The 6,000-nt window shown below is 49.1% G+C and overlaps 1 long non-coding RNA gene across 1 annotated transcript in view; it reads right to left on the bottom strand.

The window, feature by feature from the left end:
• Positions 1-909: 909 nt before the first annotated feature.
• Positions 910-6,000, bottom strand: part of LOC142485093 (uncharacterized) — a 52,205-nt gene continuing 47,114 nt past the window's right edge. The window contains exon 3 of the long non-coding RNA XR_012798358.1: positions 910-996. This is a non-coding gene — a long non-coding RNA (uncharacterized LOC142485093). The remainder of the gene's footprint in view (positions 997-6,000) is intronic.

The raw sequence follows: 6,000 nt of genomic DNA, 5'->3' as shown, positions 1-6,000 counted from the left end.
TGTTTCCTAGCATGTTGACAACAAGGCCAGATGGTGTTTTTGATGATGTTTGCTGTCTACTCAGGAAACCACATTCCCCAAATAGAGACAAAAATATATAGAGGAAAGGACAGCCTGTATAAGATAAGTTTTTAGGCTAATTGTATAAAAAAAAACTGTATTTCTCCACTTAGTAAGCCCACCCGTTAGGGGAGGGACAAAAGTAATAGAAAATTGTATAAGAATATATGCTTTTTTGGTTATAAGGCAGATTTTCTACTTGTAGCGGTCCCCTTGTGCACTCAGATGCAATAAAACACATTTGACATTTGAATCCTAAATTATTTACTTGTATTATTTTACCCACTTTCACAAGAGACACCTGCACCTGGCACGGAGGGAGGACAGACACCTGGCACAGTGAGAGGACAGACACCTGGCACAGTGAGATGAGAGACACCTGGCACAGTGAGAGGAGAGACACCTGGCACAGTGAGAGGAGAGACACCTGGCACAGTGAGAGGAGAGACACCTGGCACAGTGAGATGACAGACACCTGGCACAGTGAGAGGAGAGACACCTGGCGCAGTGAGAGGACAGACACCTGGCGCAGTGAGAGGAGAGACACCTGGCGCAGTGAGAGGAGAGACACCTGGCGCAGTGAGAGAAGAGACACCTGGCGCAGTGAGAGGACAGACACCTGGCACAGTGAGAGGACAGACACCTGGCGCAGTGAGAGGAGAGACACCTGGCACAGTGAGAGGAGAGACACCTGGCACAGTGAGAGGAGAGACACCTGGCACAGTGAGAGGACAGACACCTGCACACACACACACACACACACACACACCTGCACACACACACACACACACACACACACCTTAGACGTGTAAACTATAAGCCCTTTTATATCAGTGTTACTCACCACCTGCTGGAAGAAGCAGCGACCCCCGGAAGGAAACTCACACATTCTTTCTTCTTAATGTTCTGAGTCACCCAAGAGTTTAACCCATCGATCTGAAAGAGAGTGACCAATCAGAGGAGTGGGGGGAGAGCAGGGAGTGGAGAGCAAGGAGAGCAGCAGTGGGGGGGGGGGGGAAGAGAGAGCAAGGATAGGAGGCGTGAGGGGAGAGAGCAGAAACTGGAGGAGGAGTGGGAGGGAGGGGAGGGAAAGGAGGAGTGGGAGGTGAGGGAGAGGTAGGAGGGAGGGAGTGGGAGAGAGAGGAGAGGGAGGGAGAGGAGGAGTGTGAGGGAGAGCAGGGAGAGGAGTGTTAGGGAGAGGAGGAGTGGGAGAGAGAGCTGGCAGAGGAGGAGTGGGAGGGAGAGGAGAAGTGGGAGGGAGAGCAGGGGAGGAAGAGTGGAGGAGTGGGGGAGGGAGAACAGGGAGAGGAGGAGTGTGAGGGAGAGCAGGGAGAAGAGGAGTGCGGGAGAGGAGAGTAAGGAGAGGAGACGTGGGGGTAGAGAGCAGAGACGGGAGGAGTGGGAGGGAGAGGAGGAGTGGAAGGGAGGGGAGGGAGAGGAGAAGTGATAGGGGAGGGAGATGAGGAAGGAGAGCAAAGAGAGGAGGGGTGGGAGAGAGAGCAAAGAGAGGAGGGGTGGGAGGGAGAGCAAAGAGAGGAGGGGGTGGGAGGGAGAGTAGGAGTCGGAGGCAGTGCAGGGAGAGGAGTATGGGGAAGGGAGAGTATGAAGAGAAGGAGTGGGGGGGAGGGGAAAGCAAGGAGAGGAGGAGTGGGGGAGAGAAGTGGGAGGGAGGGGAGGGAGAGGTGGTGTAGGGGAGAGAGCAAGGAGAGAAGGAGAGGGAGGGAGAGATCAGATAGGGTCATGTTTAGGGTTTTTAAATAGGGTCATGTTTAGGGTTTTTATATAGGGTCATTGACGTGATGATGGGATAAAACATAAAAAAAGAAATACCTAATTATGAGAAATCCCATTTGGTCCAAGATGTACCTCTGTTGAAATATGTGTAGCCAGGTCCCCCAGGGCCTGCCCTTGCCTCTACTTCAGTGGGGGTGTTAGGCAGGTTGCCAGCAAGTGCAGGGAGCGCTCGGTACTTAGGAGGCTCCGCGGCGGCCTGAGTGTTCAGAGCGCCGCCATTTTGAGGTTCACGCATGCGCAGTAAGCATGGTATGCGACGGCGCTTTGGAGAGCTCGTGCATGCGCAGGGAGTCAGAGCAAACTAGAGCAGGGGGCAACAAGTCACATGAGTATGAGGGCAGACCACCTGATGCCAGGGAGCCAATAGGGTGTTAGGATCCTTGCAGGAAGTATATAGAAGGTTGCGCAGGGGAGCACGCTAGGCAGTCAGGACCAGGAAGGGAAGGGGGTAGGAGCTGTATGTGTAGAGAGGCAAGTAGCCTCTACACTAGGCCAGAGACACCCCCTAGGCCCTAGGTAGGTCCCGAGTCACTACAGCTGTGTTTGTTGTAGGGACAGGCCCTAGAATAGGGACCCTGTCCCAATAGTGTGTATATACAGGGACACAGCGGACGCTGTACTTCCCTAAAAGAGGCTTGGGAGCAAGCCTCCTCAGAGACAGACCTATACCCGGGTGGGATCGCCTGGAAGGACGTCGCAGAAGGTATCATGTGTTGGCGGAGCCTTTGCGAAGTTGTCTGCGAGTCCGAGCACAGGAGCGCTCGGCAGGTAATCACATACATCAAGTGCACCAACTATATACATTCTTTCCATAGTGGCCGCTTGGTCACCACACACTGGGGTTTGGGGTGTGGGACATTGGACATGGTGTGGGACACACGGTGGAGGGGTCGCGTCCTGTGAGATGCTTTGGATAGTTGTATCTCTAGTAGGAAGGAGTATGTGATGTGTATGAATATAAGGTCTCTGAGTATCATTAGTAAAGGTGTTTATTACTGTACATCCAGTGAATATATCATTATATTGGTGTCCTGGGAGGAACAACTCCCACTCTGCTGTGATCCCTCCCAGGTGGAGTCGCTGCATCTGGTAAGAGGAGATATATATCCCCAGGCTCTTCATGGCAGATGCTCAGGCCCTGCGAGCCAACAGGTTACCCACAGCATTAGTGTGAGGATTCGCCATCCTGGCGGCTGGAGACCGTCTCTCACCTCGAACCTGCTGCTGTGACAGAAACGCAGGAAGCGCAGTCTCACAGCCCTACCACACGCGCGCGGATCTTGCACGGTCTGCCTGCCTAGCCACGGGTTCTGGCTCCGCCTCCTGCTCTGGCACTCGGCTAGTACTCCGACAATCCACTACTCTCCAATCCTGAACTTGGCTACGTACCCCGACGATACGCAACTCTCCTCTCCTGATTCGGCAAGTGCCCTCTACTACTCTCACATCTATAATCCTGACCTGGCTTGCACAACCAATCTTATTTATTTATTTATTTATAAAATATTTTACCAGGAAGTAATACATTGAGAGTTACCTCTCGTTTTCAAGTATGTCCTGGGCACAGAGTAAAACAAATAATACATGGTTACAAATACAGTTACATAAATGAACAAGGTATACATTTATATACAAGACATTGCATGCACAGTTAAAGAAAATATATATTATGAGCGTATGAAACAGTTACAGACCAGATTAAAGTGTGAGACAGCCTTAGATTTGAAAGAACTTAAGCTGGTGGTGGATATGAGAGTCTCTGGTATTGTTCCAGTTTTGGGGTGCACGGAAGGAGAAGGAGGAACGTCCGGATACTTTGTTGAGTCTTCGGACCATGAATAGTCTTTTGGAGTCTGATCTCAGGTGATAGGTACTGCATGTGGTAGGGGTGAGGAGCTTGTTCAGGTAGCTGGGTAGCTTGCCCAGAAAGTATTTGAGGGTGAGACAGGAAAGGTGAACTTTGCGCCTAGACTCTAGTGATGACCAATCTAGTTCTTTGAGCATTTCGCAGTGATGTGTGTTGTAGTTGCATTGGAGAACAAAACGACAAATTGAATTGTAGAGGGTGTCAAGTTTGCTAAGGTGGGTTTGAGGAGCCGAGCCATATACTATGTCTCCATAGTCAATAATTGGCATTAGCATCTGCTGTGCAATACGCTTTCTGACCAGGAGACTTAGGGAGGATTTGTTCCTGTAAAGTACCCCTAGTTTGGCATAGGTCTTGGTTGTCAGGGTATCAATGTGCATCCCGAATGTTAAGTGGGAGTCAAACCATAAGCCCAGGTATTTAAAACTAGTGACAGGTGTTAGGGTGGTTTTAGCGTTGGTTCTAATCAGGAGCTCAGTCACTGGAAGCTTTACAAATTTAGTCTTGGTCCCAAATACCATTGTTACAGTCTTGTCAGTGTTTAAAAACAGTTTGTTTTGGGAAATCCAGTTTTCAAGTCTCAAAAAGTCAGACTGAAGTATGTGTTGAAGGTCAGAGAGGCTATGGCTGTGTGCATACAGGATTGTGTCATCTGCATACATGTGTATTGAGGCTTCCTTACAAGCTGTGGGAAGATCATTAATGAACACTGAGAAGAGTAGGGGCCCCAGAACAGAGCCTTGCGGGACACCACAGGTGATATCCAGGGGGTTGGAGTTAGAGCCTGAGATGGACACATGTTGGGATCTTCCTGATAGGTAGGACTGAAACCAGTTTAAAGCATGTTTCCCTATTCCAGAGCTCTGGAGTTTGTTAAGCAGGATAGCATGATCAACTGTGTCAAAAGCCTTTGCAAAATCTAGGAATACTGCACCAGTGAGTTGTCCCCGTTCCATTCCACACTGGATTTCATTGCAAACTTTTAGCAGGGTAGTTACGGTGGAGTGTTTGGGACGAAACCCAGACTGGAATTGGCTAGGGAAATTTGTCTTGGTGTAGAACTCGCTTAATTGGGAGTGGACACATTTTTCCATAACTTTGGATAGAATTGGGAGAAGTGAGATTGGCCTGTAGTTTGAGACAGTGTTTTTGTCCCCACTTTTGAAGATTGGGACAACTCTGGCAGTTTTCCAGGTCTTAGGGATATGGCCTGCAGACAGGATAGAGTTGACTATGGACGCAATTGGTTTGGCAATGGCTGGGGCACCAAGTCGTAGGAACCTAGATTGTAGTAAGTCGGGTCCACATTGGCTGCTTAGTTTTAGTTTGAGGAGCGCTTGTGTAATCTCCTCTTCAGATACTGGGCTAAATTGAAAATTGTGGGCAGTGTTGGGAGGGGGTGGGACTATAGGGGTACTCCCAGGATGAGATTCAGGTTTGGGGTTTGTGCTGCGTTTCGCTAATAAGTTAGTGGCACACCCCACAAAGTAATCATTGAATGCATTTGCAATGTCAGTGGGGTTTGTCAGAGTAATATCCCCCTTAGTGATATTACTTGGTTGTTGATGGTTAGGAGGCTGGAATATATTGTTGATAACCTTCCAGAAATTAGCTGGGTTTGATGTATTCTGGAGGAGATTGTCAGAGTAATATTGTGCTTTTGCATGCCTTGTTTGCCTTGTGCACACGTTCCGCAGGCATCTGTAGTGATTGAGATCCTTGGTAGTGCCAGTTACTTTGTAGCTTTTCCACAAGGCATCCCTGAACTGGTAGAGTGCTATAAGGTCAGGTGTAACCCATGGAAGGTGGGCCCCCCGTACCCTTATTTTGCGTAGTGGAGCATGGGTATCGCAGAGTTTTAAGAACTCGGATTGGAAATAGTCGAGCGCAGAATCAGGGTCGGGAATTAAATCGATTCTGTGCCATGGGCAGTTGGTAAGGTCATCCAGAAACTGTTGTGGGTTAAAGTTTTTAAATGTTCTAGTGAGGAGAACTTTGGGGCTTGAATGGGGCGGTTTAATTTTCCTTACACAGTACACTATTGCATGGTCACTGAAAATGTCAGGAAGGATGCCAGAGGATTGGATTCTGCTGGGGTTTGAGGAGAGAATCCAGTCTAGCAAGGAATGGTTATGCGACTTCAGGTTTATTCGTGTGGGTTGGGAAATGAGTTGCGATAGGTTAAGTGACTTGAGTTGTATCTGGATTTTGTGGTTTTTAGGGTCAAGCCAATTGAAGTTGAAATCCCCAAGAACTAGCAGCTCACTCTTCTCATTCAG

This window comes from Ascaphus truei, unplaced genomic scaffold (assembly GCF_040206685.1).
Source record: "Ascaphus truei isolate aAscTru1 unplaced genomic scaffold, aAscTru1.hap1 HAP1_SCAFFOLD_535, whole genome shotgun sequence".
NCBI lineage: Eukaryota > Metazoa > Chordata > Amphibia > Anura > Ascaphidae > Ascaphus > Ascaphus truei.
The sequence above is the reverse complement of the archived record's forward strand: the minus strand, read 5'-3'. Positions and strand labels throughout refer to the sequence as shown.